This window comes from Mirounga angustirostris, unplaced genomic scaffold (genome assembly GCF_029215605.1).
Source record: "Mirounga angustirostris isolate CCGP_5_RB_7025 unplaced genomic scaffold, mMirAng1.0.hap1 SCAF_10, whole genome shotgun sequence".
NCBI classification, from domain to species: domain Eukaryota; kingdom Metazoa; phylum Chordata; class Mammalia; order Carnivora; family Phocidae; genus Mirounga; species Mirounga angustirostris.
In genome coordinates, this window is record NW_026991718.1 from 56,369,044 (window position 1) to 56,389,960 (window position 20,917).

Consider the following 20,917-nt stretch of genomic DNA (forward strand, 5'->3'; position numbering starts at 1 on the left):
CCTTTTTTGCTAAAGTATTTTAAAGGAAATTCCAGACAGCATGGTATTCTACCCTTAAATACTTTAGTGTGCATCTCCAAACAAGGGGGAGATTTTCTTTTCTTTTTTTTTTTTTTAAGATTTTATTTATTTGCAAGAGAGACAATGAGAGACAGAGAGCATGAGAGGGAGGAGGGTCAGAGGGAGAAGCAGACTCCCTGGATCATGACCTGAGCCGAAGGCAGTCGCTTAACCAACTGAGCCAACCAGGCGCCCCCAAGGGGGAGATTTTCTTATGGGAAGTGTGATTATCACACCTAATAAGATTAAAATATTTTCTTAACATAATTTTACATTCAGTTCATATTCAATATTCCTGATTATCTAAAAAATCAGGGCCCCCTTTATGGTTAAGACCTTTGGAACTCTCTGATTATTCTATTGACTCAGTTTCATAAGCAAGCGCCAGTAACAAGCAAACACATATTAGAAAAAGGTACAATCGTTGAAAGTTCTTTTCTAAAACACCATTAAAGAATTGAAACTCTCTTAATAATTCAGCCTGAAAAATACTGGGCAGAATATGTTCAGTCCTTCACCCTCAAGATGTCTCTTGGCTAATGAAGATACTAATAACTGGATTGAACCACCTTTTTTTCCCCCCACTTGACTTTCCAAATAGAAACAAAATAGAAAATTCTTTTAGCATCCCAGGAATACATATTCTGAGGAACACATTTTGGGAAAGCTTGATTTAGAGGATACATCCAATTGAACGTGGGCTTCACTTTACTTGACTGTTTTGGTATCAAATAGCTATAGCTTTAGACTCTGATTATCTAGGTTTTTTGTTTTTAAAGGCATCACCTTCTAAAGGAAAGGACTTAGTAATCAGTCCTGGTTTTGACTCCTACCACATCTGTGATATTAAAACATGCGCGCGCGCGCGCACACACACACACACAGATTAGAGAGCTAGTAAGTGGCTGAGCCAAGGTCCAAACCTCAGCCCATCTGATGTCCTTAAGGCTCAACCCCAGGATTCGGCTGCCTGGGACTGACGTGGATGGAGAGACAGGGAGGGAGAACAGAACACACACAATTCTACAAATGTTAAAACAGAAGCACGGTGTCAAAGTTAGAATCAGATCAAAACCATCTGAAGCAAGTGACTAGGTTTTTCAAGATCTATCGGAAGGAGATGAATCTAAAAGAGATGCTTGCAATATGGATATGCAAACTGACACAGTAATAAACCATAAAGCGCAACAGCAATTTAGTTTCCGCATCTCTGACAGTAGCTAAAATAAACACCTCATACCACTACACTGCCAATGGTATCTTCTAAATTAAAGAACAGAAGAAATTTCATTAATTGATGCTTCAATGGCTAGCTAAATATTTATACACCCCACAAGCACTGTACTCAAAATTTACAGTAGGAAAGCAGCCTGCAGCAACCAGAATATTGATTGAGTCATAAAAACTCAAGGTTATTAACCCAAATATCTTCTTGCTTTGTATAAAACTAATTGCTAGGCCAGGGAATGCAATTTCTGAGACAATTACCAGGAATGGGGGCTTTAATGACTTTCTCTCACTCTTTGCATAAATAAACAGTAGCTGCCTAATCCAGGACACTGGATGAGTTTCCTTCTGCAGCTCAGAGTTAATCAAATGCATTTCTCACCGTGTGCCCAGGTGATTCTTTACCTGAAGTTAGACCTGTGCACATTCCAAATTTAAAATGTGTGTTCCTGAAACGGTATACATCCTCAGGCCAACATCATATCTGCTGATATATATTATCAACCGTAAGGTTGTGTGAAGGAAAACAAACATAAGGGTAAGTCATCAAACAATGAAATGTATCTCTATTATGACAGCCCAGCATAGTCATTGGCTGGTTTACACTGCATGCAGAAACTCCTGGCAGCTTTGGGAAGGTGTCAGGGAGGACTTTGCAGTTACCTGTGCTTCCTGCCAGGAGCCAGGCACCATTCCCCCACATAGCCAGGTGTGGTCTAGCTAATTGCTAACAGGACAGGATGGACAAGGAGGAGTCAGGACCTAGAAGTAAATTTTCCTCCTGGAGTGGACTCCAGGCTCCAGGGAGACCCAACCAGCGGAAGGGGAAGTGAAGGTAGAGCTTGGCATCTGGAAGGTATGGTGTGGGGCGACCTTTGGTAGTACCAGCAAGGAGTCTGCACTCGGAGCAGTGGAGGTATCCCAAAAGGCAGGCAAAGTATGGCAGTCAAAAATCCTAAAGTTGGTGATATTCGGAAATCCAGGAAGGTGGTCGTCTACACTGGGGAGGTAGAGCAGCAGGAGCCGGGACCCAGACATAGGCTGTAGGGAGGGCTTATAGGCAGGTAGAGGCTCAGGTTATCAGAACAAGACAGAATCCCAATGTTTTAGTTGGAGTGTAAGCTGGGTTAAGGTACTGTAACAAAGATACCCAACATAGCATGCCTTAAATAATACTGAATCTCATTCCTCTCTCATGCAACCGCAGGATGGGAAAGCCACCACAGCTCCATGAAGTTGTCTGGGGCCCCAGGAGCCCTCTGTTCGCTGTGTCCCCTTTTGTGTCCGAGATGGTCGTTCCCGCTGTCCTCTCCTCTCAGCCACAGCATGCCACCTGGCACCGGGATGGCGTTCCAGGCTGCGGGAAGGGGAAGGAGAACATGGAGGGCGAGAAACTTTATTGTGAAACTCAGGAAGCAGAAGTTACACACATCACTTCTACTCATGGGCCAAATGTCATCAGGTGGCTGCTCCCAGATGTCAGAGGGACTGGGACATGTCCCTACCGATGTGGCCATGCGTCCAGCTCAAATCCAAGGAGGAGGGTGGTAGTAGTCATTTCTTGTATCTGCTGTAACATATTACCAAAAACCTGGTGATTTAAAACAACAGAAATGTATCCTCTTACAGTTCCGGAGGCCAGATGTCCAAAATCAGTATCACTGGGCTGGAATCCAGGTGTGAGGGCGAGTCTCCCTGTGGGAGCTCCCAGAGGAGGATGCCTTCCTTGCCTCTTGCAACTTCTGATGCCTGCCAGCCTTCTGGCCTTCCATGATTTGTGGCCACATCACTGCATTCCCTGCCTCTGGAATCGGATTGCCTTCTCTTCTGCCCAGGTAAACATTTCCCTTTGCCTCTCTTTTAGAATGATACATGTAATTGCATTTTGAGGGTCCATCCAGATCATTGAGATCCTTAATCACATCTGCAAAGACCTTTTTCCCAAGTAAGGTAACACTGAGAGGTTCCAGGGATTAGAACTTGATCTTTGGGCTGGGGAGGGGCGTGTATTATCCAGCCTGTTACAGGGGTACCCAATGCTAAGAGGAAGAAGGAGAAAATGGCCTCTGCATCACTCAACAATCAGAATCAGGAAACTCTGGTCAATGCAGCGAACCTCGCTCAATGCTGAGCACCAAAGAATTCGTCTCCAGTCTTCAGGTTTTCCTAGCTTGCTCCTAGACTGGTGTGGAGCCTGAACTGGGCTATGCCCTGGCTGGGGCCCCGTCAGACAGGTAGCCCTGGCCGTGGGGAAAAGATGACCACTAAGCAAAGGCATCAGGTGGCCGGGCAGTGTGTGCCTTGTGAACAGTATCACCCCTAGTGAGAAAGCTCAGTGAGCGCCACCCAAGGACACACACGAGGTTCTTGGACCAATACATCAATCCTGAAGCCTTGGTAAAGCCCTGTTTGCAGATCGCAGCCCCTGAAGACAGGATGCCTTCACCGTCACATCCCCTCCTCACCCCCAAAACGCCCAAACAGTCCAGATGCTTGTTAGTGAAATGGCGAAACCCTCTTTCACCTAATTCCCCAATTCCACTCCCCAGAATTAACCACTGTTAACAATTTGATCCTTCCTGACTTTTCTTTATGTGTTTATACACACACACACACACAGGGAAAAACAATGGCTCCTTTTTACATAAGTTGGATCATGCCATACATGTGTTTTTATTTATTCACTTAATAATATAACCTAGACATCATTGCTAGTCAATAATAATAATTAATTCAGTGCTCACGCTGTGCTGGGCAAGGTGCCGAGCACTTTCCACATTTTTTATTTCATGTGATTCTCACACCACCTTATTAGTTAGGTACTATTATTTTCCTCTCTAAATGATGACAAACATTCACAGGGAGCTCAAGTGACTGGTCCAAGGTCACACAGCTGGTGAGTGGCTGAGCTGGGGTTTGAACCCAACTCACCACTACCTGGATGTCACTCTTTGCTAGCATCCTTTGCTATCACGTAGACCCCCCTTGGAAATCTTGTCAGGCAGCTCTTCCACCAAGAACGAATCGGCTGTCGAACCAGACAAGCTTAACTTTTGCATCATGACCTCTTAGACTTCCCTGGAAACTGAAGTGGCCCCCGTGGTTACTGGACTGCTGGCTGTCTTATAGAGCCCATGGTTTCAGCTGCCCCAGTTTGTGCAGGGAGGGGGCCCTCAATTCCGTCCCAGTGGTTGCACCTGCCCTGGTCCCAGTCCCTTGGCACCTGCCCCTTGGTCCCTACCTTCTCTCTGCCTCTAAATTTCTCTTAAACCCTAGTGGGTTTGGCCCAGCATCTGTCACCCCTGCTCAGATAAGCTGGCCTTACCTGGCACCTTCTCCTGAAAATCTACAGTCATGAAGCATTTTGACGCTTCCCTGGGGCTCCAGCTGGACACTCCTCCTCTCCGCTGCTACAGCCAATAGAAAGTCTTCACAATCATCACCGTTTCCTTCTGGGTCTCCCCATTGGCCTGGAGCCGGCTGCAAGGGCTGGGTACCAGTGAGACCTCTGCTCCCCTTCTGGACCATTACCATGGAAACAGGTGCCATAGAGGAACTGCATCCCCCTTCCAGGCTGTTCACATTCCCCAGGTGTTTACCTTCTAGGGAGCTCTGTCCCTCTCAGCTTCCCCCTTGCCTACCTTCCTACCATTGAAGCCTTCTCTCATGCATGTGCTGGTGAAAATGGCCCAGAATGTGGGCCCTCAGCCCAGCATCTTCAGTCTTCCTAACGGAGAGCAGGACTCCAATGTCAGCCAAGCAGCCCCTGCTGATCAACACAGACACAGATGCTGGTGGTTGTTAGTGGGGTAGAGAGGCATTCACTCCAGAGAATTTGAGGCTTGTGGTCCGACGCTGGACCTTTGGAAGCTAAGGGTTTGCCCAGGGCAGAATGAGTTGCTCTGCGGGGACAGGAAAGAAGGCCTCTGTTGTCTCAGCAATCCCTCCTGAGGATCGGGGTGCTGGGGAGCCCTGCGCACAGTCACACCCTTGCCGAAGCTGGCCTCCTGGCCTGTCAGCTTGCTGTCTTCGTTCCTTGACCTAGTTGCCTTAGGCCTCACCGACTTGAGGGCAGACAAAGCAAAGAAAGCTAAAAGGTTGCCACGACATTGGTCACAGAGACGCCACGGTCTTAGGATGAAGCCTGGCCAGAGGTTCCAGGCGGTTTCTCATGGGCCTGGTGACCCTTCTACCTGCTCCACCCCAGACCCACTGAATCCGAATCTCTGGGATGGGACCCACGATGTGTTTTAACAAACCTCCTGGGTAAGTCTGACGCATGCTCAAGTTTGAGAACCATTCTGTGGCTCCTTCTGATTCTCTCTCTCCTCAGAGGAAAGAGGCCCACTTCCCTCACAAGGGCTTTTTCCCCTGGGTAGCTGTGGTTTGTCACTTTAGACAAGGTGCCAACCCTTGTCAGCCCGTGCCCAGATCTGTCTTGGGCCAGGAGCCAAACTTTTTTTGTACTCTGTTATGAGAAGTCAGGTATCTACCAAAGATAAGAAAGGGGCTTAAAGTATTGCCCCTCTCAGAGGTACTGTTGTTTTATGAGGCCAAGAATACTAACGGTGGAATCTCAAGCTTTGGATGGAGAAGGGAGACAGCACAGTTTTCCTGGTTCTCTTAAAACCATCATGGTGAGAGGGTCCCCTTGTTGTCAGAAAGGGGACCAGACTTTGTCATGCCTCATGCATACAATTTTGTGCTACTTAGACTGAAGTCAGACTTCTGGTAACCAAAACCTTCTAGAACTCAGGGCCAGCGTGGGAGCCGGGGCCAGATCGTGAGGGGCCTTGAAAGCCATCTCTAAAAGTTGGTCTTTATCCTAAGAATGGTGGAGGAGTTGTGGACGGCTTTTAGGCTTAGGAATGCCCCCCTCAGCTTTGAATGTGAGAGACAGCTCTGGCTTCCTTGTGAAGAATGGATTGGAGTGGGGCTGCGTAGGGTCAGAATGAGTGAAGGCTCAAAAACCAGTTAGGAACACAGGTGAGAGAGAATGGCAGCTTGAATGAGGGCATTGGCTGGGGTGACAGAGAGAAGTGGCCAGATTCTAGAAATATTAAATATGGAGGGAGAAGGAAAAAAGAGAACCTACCTACATTGCACGTACTTTGCACTAAGAACCGTCCTGAACACTGACATTTAAAGCTTACAGTGACAGCCTCATGAGGTCTGTACTGCTATGATCCTGGGTTTGCAGACAGCACAGAGAAGCTAAATAACATGGCCAAATAGTCTCTGACTGGATGAATGTAAGAAGAGGGAGGGAGGAAAGAGTAAAAGATGACACTTGGTCTCTGACAGGAGTGCCGGGGGGGAATATTTGGGGCCATTTGTTGAGAGGGGGAACATGTGAGGAGAAGCAGGTTTTGGGGGGAGAGATAAGGAGCTCTTGGACTTGGGTTGGGTTCGAGAGGTGGAGCTCTCCAGCTGTATCTCAATGTTCTTTCTCAAAGAAGCCACTGTGATGCAATGTACACATTTTTATCAGAAAGGGTGGCGATGAAAAAACTTGCAGGTGTTGGGAGTTTCAGTGATGTGGAATTACTGGGACGGATTGTTTTTAGGGCTCTTGGGTTCGGTCTACGCTTTAGGATTGTTATCCCTGAATCATGAGCGATAAAGCCTTTGCCTTCTCATCGCCTCAGAGCACTTAATTCTCTTGTTCTGCATGTGCAGCCACTTCTTTGGAAGAGGATTCTTCGCCCCAGAGACCAAAATGAATCAAGTAAATATGTGTTTAGACAGTTTCTAAAAATCTGTAGTTTAGCCCAAGAGACCAGAAAGGTTCCTGTCTCCTAGGTAAACAGCAATTGAATGGTGTATTAAAATGTATATTATGTCCCCGATTGGTCCGCGGGGTAATTATGCATTTCAGGAATATCTTGAAACACGTGTTCTGCCTCTCTCAGCCTGTTTCAATCCGTCAAGTAACTGTATACTTAGAACATGTGTTCTGCATAGTAAGAGTCGTTTTATAAACCCCTTGTTAAAGGGAACCAAACGAAAAGGCATTAGCTGCAGACCATTTCTCAGAAGTGTTTATGCCAGCCAAACGTAGACAAAGGAAAACAAAACCATAGCGGCAACGTCGTCTGCCACTGACCTCCCCCGACTGGCTGCAAAAACTTCGAGGGTGATCCCAGGCCGTGAAGAGCAGATGCCAGGGCTCTCTTGGACACCTTCTGGAGTTAGGTTAGAAGACGTCAAGAAAGCAAACCGGGAGAAGGGTTATGGCACGAGCAGGGGTTACAGGCCCACGGGAGAAATTCACACTTCCCCCGAAGAGAATGAAAAGCAGGTGTTCTCTTGGCTGGTTGGCAACCGAGAAGCAGCGGGCCAAGGTCCAACTCTGTCGAGTGTGCCGTGTTTGCCAAGGGGTTGGAGCAGTTGGGCCCTGGGGGTCGGTGAGGGTGGGGGCACAACAGGAGAAGGAGTGGCAGGATCCGCCTACCAAGCCTGTGGCCTGAGGCCGCTGGGTGATCCACAGCCGGATATCTTGGTTATCCAGGAGCATTCTTGGCCTCATTGCTGTTCTCAAGGAGAGGGCAGCATGCGGAGCACTTTCTTTTCCCGGTATTTCAGTCTCTCCTTCGTATTCCTGAGCACCGTTTGCAAGTTAACACTTGCGGAGCCGTGAGGGAGCGAGGAGGCACTAAGCATGCCCTTTTCCTGGTCCCAGAGTCTCTCCAAGCCCTTAGCTGCCAACTAGAAGGAACCAGGGCTTCCTCTAAACTCAATGGATTTAGTGGAAACGGGGAGCTAGAAACTTCTTGAAGCAAGGTGGCATATTGGTTGTATCATAAAGGCCCGAAGAGCTACAACCCAGGAGGGGAGAGGAGCTTAGGAACTTCAGATCCTCCTCGGAAGGGCTGTGGGGTGGGCAGGAGATGAAATAGAGGAACTCACTGAAGGCCAAGTGCACCAGGCGAGGAGAGAAGCAAACACAGCAGAACAAAAAGTAGGCAAACAGGAAGTGGAATAACAGGGAGGGCCCAAACGGAAGTAATCACTGGAGGGGAAATTTTGAAACGCGAAAGAGAGGAAAGGAAAAGGAAAGCTTTCAGAGGAGAAGTCAGGCAGCGTCAAACTACAGGCTTTCCTGGGGTTGACTGATGCTGGGCTTGCTTTGAAGTTCACTGGTGGTGGAGACCCCACTTTCCCTCCGTCCGCTAAGAGGAGAATTCACTCTGTCGGCAAGATGGCAGCCCCCCTCTCGTTTTAATTGTCCTATTACAACAGCACACAGCAGTGGCTGTGATCTGGGAACTGGGGAATTCTTTTGACATTATTTTTGGACCTAGTCCTAATCAGTTTCAAAGTATGACACAGATGCATTCTTCTGATGTTTAGTGTCTAACATCATCGATGCTGCTAGATGAGGAAGGAAACAGGCTGCCTGAAATGCCTGAGTGGGTCTTGGCAAGGTCTTGCGGCCTGGAGAAGTAACCGTGACCTCAGAACCTGCAGCAGGGAAGGCTGCCGAGTGGCCCTGGGCTTCATCACGGGTTCCATCTTCACTGCCATCCACATTGTCACTGCACGGGACGGCGGGTGGGAGGGCTGACCCCACTCCACCACCTGATGGCCCTCATTTGTTGGGCTCATACTATGTACAGGCATTCCTGCGACGCCATCCCGTTCCTCATACCTGATTCTTACAACGGCTTTGCAAGGTAGACTTTATCTGCTTCATTTACCAAAGGGGGAAATCTCGCATGATCTTGGCCTCGTCCTCAGCACTGCCTGCACAGCTACCTGGGAGTGGTGCCCTTGCTGAACTGTGTTTTATGGGCTTATTCTTCATAGGCCACCAGCTTGTCACCCATGCAGACCCTGTTCCCGTCAGGGTGTGAGCAGGTCAGGAAGTTGTGAGCAAATGAGATCCAAGGAGCCCTGGGGAGGGGCGAGGGTTCAGGTCCAGGAGACTGGAAAGGGCCCACCCCCCAGGGTCTACTTGGTCATCTGCCACATAGCCACCACCTGCTGGGTGCTACAGGGGACAGAAGGGAATCCTTATGAGGAGGCCTATTCAGGAAATGAGTCATGAAAAACCACTCCATCAACCAACCAGTGTTTACTGAGCATTTATTCGACTATATGCTGGATAAAACCTGTTCTAGACCTGGGGCTAGGGCTATGAACAAAACAGACAAAAATTCCTGTCCTTATGGCACTTAGAGTCTAATGGAGCAGATAGAAGAGTAACTAGAATATACAGCATGTTAGACAGCAAGAGGGAAAAGAGCTGTGTAATGAGGAGAAGGAGCATAGGAAATGAGGAAGGGTTTCGCACTTTTAAATAGGGGGCCTGGGAAGGCCTCAGAGAAGAGGTGACAATTGAGTGAGGGCACGAGTTGGGGAAGAGACTGCAGGCCAAGGGAACGTCAGGCACAAAGAACCTGGGACAGGAGGAAGCAGAAGAGAGGGTAGTGGGAACTGAGTCTAGAGAGGAAGGGGGCAAGGGATGAGGCCAGAGCAGGCAGGACCTTCCAGAGCACTGGACGAACTGTGTGCCTCGCCAAGACACCAGCGCGAGGCTAATGAAAGGTTGTGAGTGGAAGAGGAAAATGATTTTAAAGTTTAATCAGCTCACCAGCCACTGTGTTGATAACAGTCTACATGGCTCTGAGGAGAGCAAGGACTGATGCCAAAAGACCAGTTAGAAATTTCTAGAAGTTCCCAGGTTTCCAGTCCTCCTTCTCCTCTTCCCCACCCTCTAATCCATCTCTAAGGTTTAATGATTCTACCTACATTTCTCCCTTGCCCCTCTGCTGACTTCTCGCTGAGCCTCATCGTTGTTCAGTGGAAGCATTGCCAAGCAGCTTGGCGGGGGAGGTCTCCGTGCCCCTCGCCTCTCACTCCCCAACCCTTCCTCCACATCGCTGCCGGTGTAATTGCTTTACAATGAAGGTCGGATATTGTCCCTTCTCTAGACAGCTTTGATGTGCCAGAGGCTGGGGAGATCGAAACATGATCCCTGCCCTCGAGGGACCCACAGTCCGGTGAGAGACACACTGAAGCTGTGACCTTCCACACCAGGTGATGTGGCCACCAGAGGGGAGGACATCCGCCTCAGCCAATCGCTAGAGGAGTGCAGGGTAAATCCCTTAGCAAGGCTAAGGAGGGAGACAGACGGAAAGATGCTACAGTACGCCCAGGCCTTAATAGATGAGATTCTTCAATGGAAAAGAAAAGAACAACGTTGGAGGCAGGGAGAACAACCTGGGTCCATTCCTTTCAGTCCAGGGAGATGGGCAGACCTGGCACACCATGGGGGCTCCATCTCTCAGGAGCGGACTCACATTATTAGCCAGACTCACTATGACTGATGTAAACGTTTCCATTTGAATTCTTAGGAAAAGAACCTTATTTATTTATTTTTAAGTTTTACTTATTTATTTGAGAGAGAGAGAAAACAAGCTGGGGGGAGGGGCAGTGGGAGAGGGAGAAGCAGGCTCCCCGCGGAGCAGGGAGCCCGATGCGGGGCTCCATCCCAGGACCCTGAGATCACAACCTGAGCCGAAGGCAGACGCTTAACGGACTGAACCACCCAGATGCCCCAAGATTTTATTTTTTCAAGCACTTTTAGATTCACGGCAAAATGGAGTAGAAAGTAGAGAGATTTCCCATATATGCCCTGCCTCCTCATACATCCTGCCTCCCCTATATCAAAAGCCTGCACCGGAGTGATACCTTTGTCACAATCTATGAACCTATATTGACACATGATAATCACCCAAAGTCCATAGTTTTACCTTAGGGTTCACTCTTGGGATTGGACATTCTATGGATTTTGACAAATGTATAATGACATGTATCTACCATTATAGTATCACACAGAGTAGTTTCACTGCCCTAAAATCCTCTGTGCTCCACCTATTCACCCCTCCCTCCCCACCACCTCTGGCAACCACTGATCATTTTAATGTGTCCATAGTCTTGCCTTTTCCAGAATGTCCTAGAGCTGGAATCATACACTATCATACCTGCTTTTTCAGGTGGTTTTTTTTTCACTTAGTAATATGCACCTTAGGTTCCTCCCTGTCTTTTCATGGCTTGATCGTTCATTTCTTTTCAGTGCCAGATAATATTCCATTGCCCAGATGTACCGCATTTATTTTTTTAATTCATTGACCTACTGACGGATATCTTGGTTGCCTCCAAGTTTGGGCAATTATGACTAAAACTGCTATAAACATTCCTGCGCAAGATGTTGTGTGGATATAAGTTTCCAACTCATTTGTGATCGTCTTTGAAATCCCCTCCTTTTCCTCTGTGACACTGCCTGTTCCTGGTTCTTTTAAGGGGTAGACTGTCCTTCTTTCATCTGTGAGAGACTGTGAGCTCTCCTCATTAAGTTATGAGTGGTGATTCCATACCATTCTTTATTCATTTGAAAAATATAAAGAGCTTACTTCATAGAGGGCAACACGCAGAGCTTCTCTCCCTGAAGTCTCTGTGTAACTTCAGAGGCTGTTTTGCGGGCTGCTAAGAGCTGATGAGAGAAATAAAAATTAGAAGGTCGTCCTGTCCTTGGAGAGGCCTTCCCAGATTGCTCTCTCTAAAAAGAGTCTCTCCTCCCAGACACACGGCACTCTAATTATTCCCCTTGTTGGTTTCCTTCATAACACATCAGCACTTGTCACTGTTTTCTCTGTTTCCTTCATTTTTGTCCTTCTCCCGGACTAGAATAACGTACTCAGCGAAGGACGGTATATCTCCTATCATTGTATCACCATGGCCCAGGACACATTATGTGGCATATCCTAGGTTCCCGGTAAACATTTACTGGTTGAATTTTTTAAATGAATGAATGAATGAGCAAGTAATTTCTCAGATGCAGTCCTTCCTCTCATCATAGGTAAGGGGGCCTCTCCCAAGGGGTCTGGGACTTTGTCTGCATGTTGTTGTCATTGCAGAAAATAGATCCGCAGTGGTGTCCACCTAACACATGTTAGAGTCTCTTCTTTTTCCTGCTCTTCCTCACCCAGCAATGCTAGTTCTTTTGGTTTTATACGTTCTTAGTCCACACCATACAATTAATCACAGTTGTTCTAATCATTCAGTGTCTTTTTCATACTCATGACACGTTTTCAAATTCCTGAAAATGTAGGAATCCAAGTGGTAGACCTTCCTATTATCTCTTGGCATGACAAGACCACTGCTTCAAGCCATATTTATTTATTTATTTACTTACTTACTTACGATTTTATTTTTCAGAACTCTCTACACCCAACATGGGGCTCGAACCTACAACCCCAAAATCAAGAGTCGCATGCTCTATGGACCAAGCCAGCCAGGTGCTCCTCAAATTCCTGAAAATTTGATTGTGCATTTGAAGAGATTAAAAGATTCAAAGAGGGACTAAAGAAGTGAACAGTGATGACAAAGCAATGTCTCCCAGTAACTATAAAATTATCTACAGTTCCCACAGAGGTCTACCTCTCCGACCATACATCTAGCTAGCATTGGATGTAACTTCTGTTAGTATTTAACACATTTCCAGCAAGTTGTACAAAGGTCTACACCAAGTTGTGGTATTTGTTGACTAACATTATTGTAGTAATTGTCAGTCACATGGTATCAAAAGTACATTTCACACATTATTCTGAACTCATCCACCTGTGCGGGGTCTGCAGTCCATCACTTGCTCATCCATGTGCTGGTCTATTGTCTATCAGTCTTCTGACACTTGGCTTGAACCAAATGCAAGAGAGCTACCCCTGAGGCCTATGGGGGTTCTGTTTCCTCTATTAAACACGTATCTAAGAAGTGAAGGTATGGATCTCTGCAGATGTGTATAGCAGTTTCATGTCTTCTATTGAGTGTATTTCTGTCAGGTAGAACTGGGCATTTCTCTCTAGTTGTGTAAGCAGGAAAGGGTGGAAAAGGGGAACTGAGAATAAGCCGAATTGGCCAGGGCCAAAGCAGGAACTGTACCAAGATCAGGCATGACTGATGGGCACTGGTGGCCACACACAGTAATCAGAGTGAAAGAAGATTAAAGGCCAAGATCAGCCAGGTGTCTAGGAGAGCCCCCCCACCCGAGCAGACTCCGCCCACCCACTGTCTCCTAGGAAACCTATCCTCCATGGCCCTCTAATTTTAGTGAGGTGGTACCAAGACATAAGGAAAGAAATAGTCAATGGAGGCAGGATATTCTGTGGTCGAGACAGATGGAGGCAGGATATTCTGTGGCCATGAGGGAAGGGCAAGGAGGTGCCTGGGCAGGGGTTTAAAGTAGGGAAGGGCTAGGGACAAAGAAGAGGGCGACAGGGTTGTCTTGTATTATGGGTCAGACCACACACCACATTGCTGAGTTCAGTCTGTGGCTGGTTACTCCCTGACAGGAAAGATTACATGGGGGGTTATCAAGTGGGAATAAAGTGAAAATCTTTCCAGATACATGGCTCCTACCTTTCAGGAGGGGTGATCTTGACAGCTAGGTTCCTGCTAGGCTCCAGAGGATGATCTGGGGAGTCAGAGCCAGGCATTAGGGACCACTGACATTCAGGATCCATTCCACATCACCTTTGCTTTATTATTCAAATGTATTTGTATCTTAGTAGTGGTTTATAAAAGCTCCAGCCTCCCCTACCTCTTCTCACTTCATCTTGGTTAGCTATGATTTTACATCTTGTAAGGTCTTCAACTAAAAAAAAAGTGAGTTGAGGGAGTCTGTGTAACTTGAAGTAGTTTTACTACTATACATGTACTATACTATACGTTTAAGCTCTGGTTTAAGATCTTTTTCTGGGGAGGAGATTTAAACGACAATAATAGCAAAAAATGAGTTCTCATCACTTTCTGTGGATTTCAACATGATATGAAAATACCATCCCTCGTACCATTAATTATCATGAATTTACAGGAGAATAAGAACAGTTACAGATATAAATATAAACACATATGCATACATCTCAAGTTTAATACTGAGAAAAGGGCATCAGAATTAGAAAGACTTATTGTCACCGATATTCCTGAGTTATCTTACCATGAGACAAATTGCAAAATTTTGTACGTTGAAATCTATAAATGATGAAGAAGCCAAAATAAAAAAATGCCTTATTTATTGAAAGCTAAAATGTAAGTTATTTTTAATAGTACACAGACAGGTGGGTGGATTAGAATAGAAATCAGAAATGAGAGACTTACATAGCTATTTATTTTATCTGTTTAAACCAAAAGAAAGAAAAGATTTCACTCACTTATTACTAATTAGGTAGTGTAGACAAACTAGGGAGTTTAGGCCAAAATTGCCACATTGTGACCAAGTCTTTCTAAATTCTTGGTCTTCACCAAGCCAAAGTTACTATTCTCCCTCTTGTGTTACACTAGGCATAGGAAAAATGGATTCAATTTCAAAATCAGGTCACTACGTCAACAGTTATGAAATCAATTTTTATAATTTAATGGCTGATTTCCTCACAGTTCACCAAAACACCAGCTCTTGACCTATTTATTTCTTTCATTTAGATATAATGAAAGGCTATAAAGAGTGTTGAACCTATTCTACACTTTTAAGTGTGTTAAGTGATGTTTCCTTTTTTTTTTAAGCTTTGATATTTCACACAGTTATCCAAGGTTCAGACATATAGCTCTATTTGAATACCATTCATCTATTGTTTATATAAAAGCATAGAGATTTAGAGCTAAAGGGATGTTAGGATCCTTGGGTGGCTTAGTTGGTTAAGTGTCTGCCTTTGGCTCAAGTCATGATCCCAGGGTCCTGGGTTTGAGTCCCACAGCAGGCTCCCCTGCTCAGTGGGGAGCCTGCTTCTTCCTCTCCCTCTGCTGCTCCCCCTGCTTGTGCTCTCTTGATTTCTCTCTCAAATAAATAAATAAAATCTTAAAAAAAAAAAAGGATCCTAGAAATAAATTAATCTGTATCAATCAGCAACTTGGGGGGTGGGGGTACAAATGACAGAAAACAAACTTGAACCAGGTTAAGCAAAAGGAAGAATTAATTGGAATCAATGTGAGTGTCTCATTTAACTGTGGGCAAGGCAGGGGTACATGTAGGTCCCAGAGACACCTGGTCCAAATGCCACCAGAATGATCTCTGATCTTTGCTTTTCACTGCATGTTTTAGCTTCTTCAGCTTCACATGTTGGAAACCGAACTGCCAAGTGGTCCTGAGTCCCACTCTACACACTCTACTCAGAAGTGCTGACTCTCTTTCCCCAGTTCCAGTTCAACAACAAAAACAAAAATCTCAAGGAAGCACTCTGATTGGCCTAGCTCGGGTCAGGTGCCCCCTTCTGGACCAATCAACTATGGCCGGGGAGGTGGAGTCATGTAAGAAAATGGAGGTCACAACAATTGGGGTATGGGAAAGAAACAGTTCCCAGAAGAAGTGGGGAAAATGATGGGCAGACTGCCCCCCTTCAAAAAAAAAGTCCACTGACTCATATTACAGATGTGGAAATTTAGGCTCAGAGCAATTCAGTGACTTTCTTGAGGTTACAACTTGTACTTAAACTCAAGTCATCTGGCATAGGGTCAAATGCTTGGCTCACTCCCCCACACTGCTGCTCATTTTGTGGAATCCTTATTTCAAACTCTTTCAGCAGGAATGGTAGGGGGTGGGGTGGAGGGGAGCGGGATTAAGGGTATTATGCTATGCTGAAACTTCTTTCCAGTTTTTTGCTGGAATTCTTACTCCAGCAGTCTTTCTGTTGTCTGGTTTTGCTTTATTTTCTTACTGGGGGAAAGTGCACCTGAAGCAGGAATCCCCCTATTGTCTTCTGCCCCTGTCAATCCCAGAGGGCTCACCCTGTGTCAAGTTGGATGGTTATCATATAACAGCTTACACTGAGTGAAGACTTATAATGTACCAGGGGTTGTTCTAAGTGCTTTGTATACATTCTCTCATTTAACCCTCCTAACAGCCCTAGGAAAGAGCCATTAGCAGCATTATTATACCCATTTTGCAGATAAGAAAAGCAAGGCACAGAAGGTTAGTTGGCTTGTCTAAAGTCAGAGTTGGGAAGGGAGGAAGGCAGGATTTGAACCCAGCAGTCTGGCTCCAAAGCCCTTGCTCTTGAACAGTGCAATTTACTCCCTCCTGGATAAACATCTCCAGCCTGGGGCTGCCTGCGCTGAGCCCTGTTAGTGTCTGGGACTCTTTGGATCCGTGCTGACCTAGAGTTGGCTCATTTCTGGAGCCATTGCCAACCTGCCTCTGCTCAAGGCCCCTCCCACTGTAAGTCCGCTTCTCCAGACCCTTGGCTTTGACCCCTGCTGCCTGCGCTCTTGTGACTTGCCCCGGGCCCACCTCATCTCAGGCAACAGAGGTTGCTGCTGTGGCCGTTCCTGGTAATGGATCTGCTGCCCTGCCGCTGTAAAGAACCAAGTCTTCTGCCCACAGTGGATGGAAGTTTGCTCCCCAACCTTGACCTCATGGTTTAGGGAGGAGTACTTTTCTCCTCTCAAGGAAGTCTTGCTCTTTTAGGTTGACAGGTTTTCCTTAGAAAAAACAGAATCGAGGTCCAAAGGGGCAAAGGTGATTGTCATAGTGACGCTGTGCAGACTTAAGCACACCCCCATAAACACAGACCTGGCCCCTAGTGACACACAGGGAGGAATACCGCAATTCTCCCCCACCTCAGGATGAGTTCCCATGGCCTCATAGTTGGGGGACAGCCTTTATCTCCTCCCCTGGTTGAGAGGGGATTAGAGTTCAGGCTTTGGGGCTAGACTAGGATTTGAGTCCTGGTCTACCATTTACCAGCCTTGTGACATTGGGTAGATAAACTCGTAGCCACCACTCGGGTGTTTTCTTAAGTCTAAAACGAGGGTAGTAATATTTACCTCACAATATTATTGTGAAAATTAAATGAGATACAACTTAAAACTCACAGGAGAGTGCCTAGCATAAAATAAATTTCAATAAATGATGTCATTATCATTTTTGAGTCTTTTTTTTTTTTTAAGACTTTTATTTATTTATTTGAGAGAGAGAGAAAGCACAAGCAGGGGGACCGGCAGGCAGAGGGAGAGGGAAAAGAAGCAGGGAGCCTGATGCGGGGCTCGATCCCAGGACCCTGGGATCATGACCCAAGCCGAAGGTTGACGCTCAACCGACTGAGCCACCCAGGCGCCCCTAACATTTGTGAGTCTTAGCCCTGGTGGCTACGCCTGACCTTTGGGCCCCCAAATCCTTTTAATTTTTTGAAGGACTTGAGGGTGGCTTATGTGAATAGGATGGCTTGTAATCTATAGTTTGCTCTTTTTTTTTTTAAAAGATTTTATTTATTTATTTGAGAGAGAGAGAATGAGAGAGAGCAAGCACATGAGAGGGGGGAGGGTCAGAGGGAGAAGCAGGCTCCCTGCCGAGCAGGGAGCCCGACGCGGGACTCGATTCAGGGACTCCAGGATCATGACCTGAGCCGAAGGCAGTCGCTTAACCAACTGAGCCACCCAGGCGCCCCTATAGTTTGCTCTTAATCCACCTTCACTTTAGGTCCTGGCTGGAGAAATATGGGTTTGATAACTCAGAAAGGCCAGCGGAAGTGGTAGCAGGACTGAGGAGAGTACCCCCACTCAAAGCTGGTGCTGAAAAAGCCTAATTGGCCAGTTACCTTCCACCGGCAGAGAAATGTGATTTGTGCTATGTTCAGGCCGTGCCCAACCTGAGGGCCAGCCCTGGCAAAGCCAACTGCTTCCTGGAAATGCATTATTGTACAACCCCTACTCCTACCTCACCTTCCACCACTCACATCCATTCTCACCTCCTAATATTTTAGCCACAAAAGGTATGCTTTTTGTTAAAACTTTAACCATTCTTTTGCCTGGCTCTTTTTTTCAGGTCCCAAGTGTAGGAGCTATTTCTGATTTGCGTTGTTGATAAATGCTTGTATTTCACACTCTATACCAGACTCAGAGGAAGGACCCAAGTGGTCAGACATTTCACAGATGGGAACAAGTACAAAAAGATGACCATGGAGATGGCTCTTTATGGGTGAATGAAAGATGCCAGGGTCCTGACTTTCAAATACTGTATGATCAAAATTTTGCTTTATAATAACTGTATATGGGGGCACCTGGGTGGCTCAGTCAGTTAAGCGTGGGATTCTTGATTTCCGCTCAGGTCATGATCTCAGGGTCCTGGAATAGAGCCCGGCACTGGACTCCTTGCTCAGTGTAGAGTCTGCTTGGGATTCTCTTTCTCTCTCTCCCTCTGCCCATCCCCCTGCTCTCTCTCTCTAAAAAAACAAAAACAAAAACAAAAACAAAACTTTATATTAAATGTGTATGTGTGGGGGGGGAGTGTAAAATCCACATTCAAGAGACAAATTGAAAATATTTTTTTTTCTTGCTTTTCTGGATGCCTTTTTATTATAAGCAAGCAGCCCTGCACCCAAGACATTACAGTTTGTGATTTTTTCAGCTAAGATGGCTTGACCTATATATACGTATAAAAATCCCGGCTAGCCCAGACTTTGTGAAAGTGGAACTGTTTAACACCCTTCCCTGACATAAAATGCCATGAAACCTTCCTGGTTTTTTTTTCCAGGAACCCTTGAGTCCTTAAGGGGACAGAACTTAAGGCAATGGAAGGGGAAAAAAAAAACAAAAACAAAAACATGCAAATGTATTACCTGTGAAAGAAAAACAAAGTAGGAATTGGAGAGAGCAAATTATGAGAGATGGAAATAAAATCAACACAGGAAAGGGCAGGGGGACCCAACGGAGGCGCCAACCAGAAGGGAGGAAGAACCGTACGACATGGATACACACACACTAAAATTAAAGGAAAAGTGTAAAGCTTTTTGTGTGTGTAGAAGAGAAGGAGGAATGGAAAGGAGAGGGAGACAGAGAGAGACAGAGACAGAGAGATTGCGATCTCGAGATCTAGACCGGGTCAAGCTGGAAGAACAGGCAGCGTAAGGCGCGAGACAGGGTGGGGAATCCCAGACCAATCTGTTTACGAAAAGACAGGCCTATGGAAATTCCACAAGTGACTTCAGAGATTCAAATCCGAAATAGAAAAGGACCCAAACGCACGCGCTCTCTGCGTGTGTTTTCACCAACTGCTGATGTTCCATCTAGACTGGAGGAAATTCTCGGCGGCCTTGAACAGACACTTTGAGATTTGAGATTTCAACAGACCGAAATCGTCGTCCACGTGGCCTCGCGTGCCCGGGGGGCCGGCCAGCGGTCGCGGTCCCGCCGCGCTCGGACCCCCACGGGAGCGCGCGCCGCGCGGGGACTGCCCCCTCGGAACTCCCCTCGCGCCGGCCCTCGGCCCGGGAGTCTCCGCTTCCCAGGCGCGCTCGGGTTATTGTTCTGCCTCCGCCCGCAGGGAGGAGGGGTGGGAGCGGGTGGGACGGGGTTGGGGGAAGCGGCCGGAGGGGACGGCGGCGGCGCGCGGCCGGCCCCCAAGCTGGGGCGCCTCGCGGCACGCGCGTGCGCCCGGGCCCGGGTCTCCCGCAACCTGAGGCTGAGCGAATGCGGAGGCCGCCGGGCGCCTCCCCTGGCCCATCCCCCTGGCCTTCGCGGAGGTCCCCGGCTCCCCGGAGGCAGCGGGCGCGGGCCGGGAGCAGGAAGCCGGGGCGGGCGTCCCGGTGCCGCGCAGAGGCTCCGGCGGCCGCCCGGGCGCTCTCGGCTCGGGGGAGGGACGCTATGACGCACCCTCCCGGTATTAGAACACTTCACCTTCTATTTATAGACACTCCTCCGACCGCAGACCCAGCTTGCCCTCCCTCTCCTTGCCTCTATCGTGAAGGAGGGAACGAAAAATCCTACCTAGAATGGAAGATCCTGATGCACAGTGATAAGGAAGAATTCTATTCTGCGCGTTCCTTTATTACTGCAAGTATTAATTGCAGGTCTAGTGAACTCTCTCTGGCACGGGGAATTCCCAATTTTCTGAAGCTTTAGAACCTACACGACTCTATTTTACATGTCTCCTAAACATGTCAAATAAATCTGTCTCTTGTGGGTTCATGAAATATGCGCCGAAAATGTGCTCAAACGGGTTAAGACGCAAACCCACTGAATTCAGGGAAAAGATGTTTCTTGCTGGCTTTCTGTATTTGCTAAATGCCAGCAATTTCAGCCGTCGAATTTATTTGGGAGAGGAAGCATATAAAGGGAAAATATTGCGCATTTCAAACAAAAGCAAAGTTTGTCTTAGGGTTTTTTTGAAATTGTGGCTTTTGGATACTGACTTTATGCTTTTAGATGTACGCTATCTATAAATTATAGGTGATTAAAAATAATTCTTACCTAGTCACATTAACATTTGCAGTAATTAGAACAGGGAATTTTTTAAAACTGTAATTTATTTCTCATAATTTGGTTGGTTGTGCTGCAGTCAACTGAAGAGGAAGCCTGATGATTATCTTTCATCTTGGTTTCTATTCAGTTTCACTTTCTAAACTCCTGAGTCGACCAACGAAATACTGCCTTTTAGGTTTATTAAGGAAAAAGATAGACATATGTACATATAGGCCTTTTTAAAGACAATTTTTTAGAGTAACTTTAGGTTTACAGCAAAACTGAGAGGGATATACAGAGATTTTCTGTATGCCCTTGACCCCCACACATGCACAGCTTCCTCCGTGATCAACATCACTCTCCCGTCCATTTGTTACCAAGAATGAGCCTACTTTGACACATC

At 46.8% G+C, this 20,917-nt stretch overlaps 1 long non-coding RNA gene across 1 annotated transcript in view; it reads right to left on the bottom strand.

Moving 5' to 3' along the window:
* Window positions 1–11,814, bottom strand: part of LOC135361758 (uncharacterized) — a 32,303-nt gene extending 20,489 nt beyond the window's left edge. Inside the window, exon 1 of the long non-coding RNA XR_010405659.1 lies at window positions 11,706–11,814. This is a non-coding gene — a long non-coding RNA (uncharacterized LOC135361758). The remainder of the gene's footprint in view (window positions 1–11,705) is intronic.
* Window positions 11,815–20,917: the final 9,103 nt, after the last annotated feature.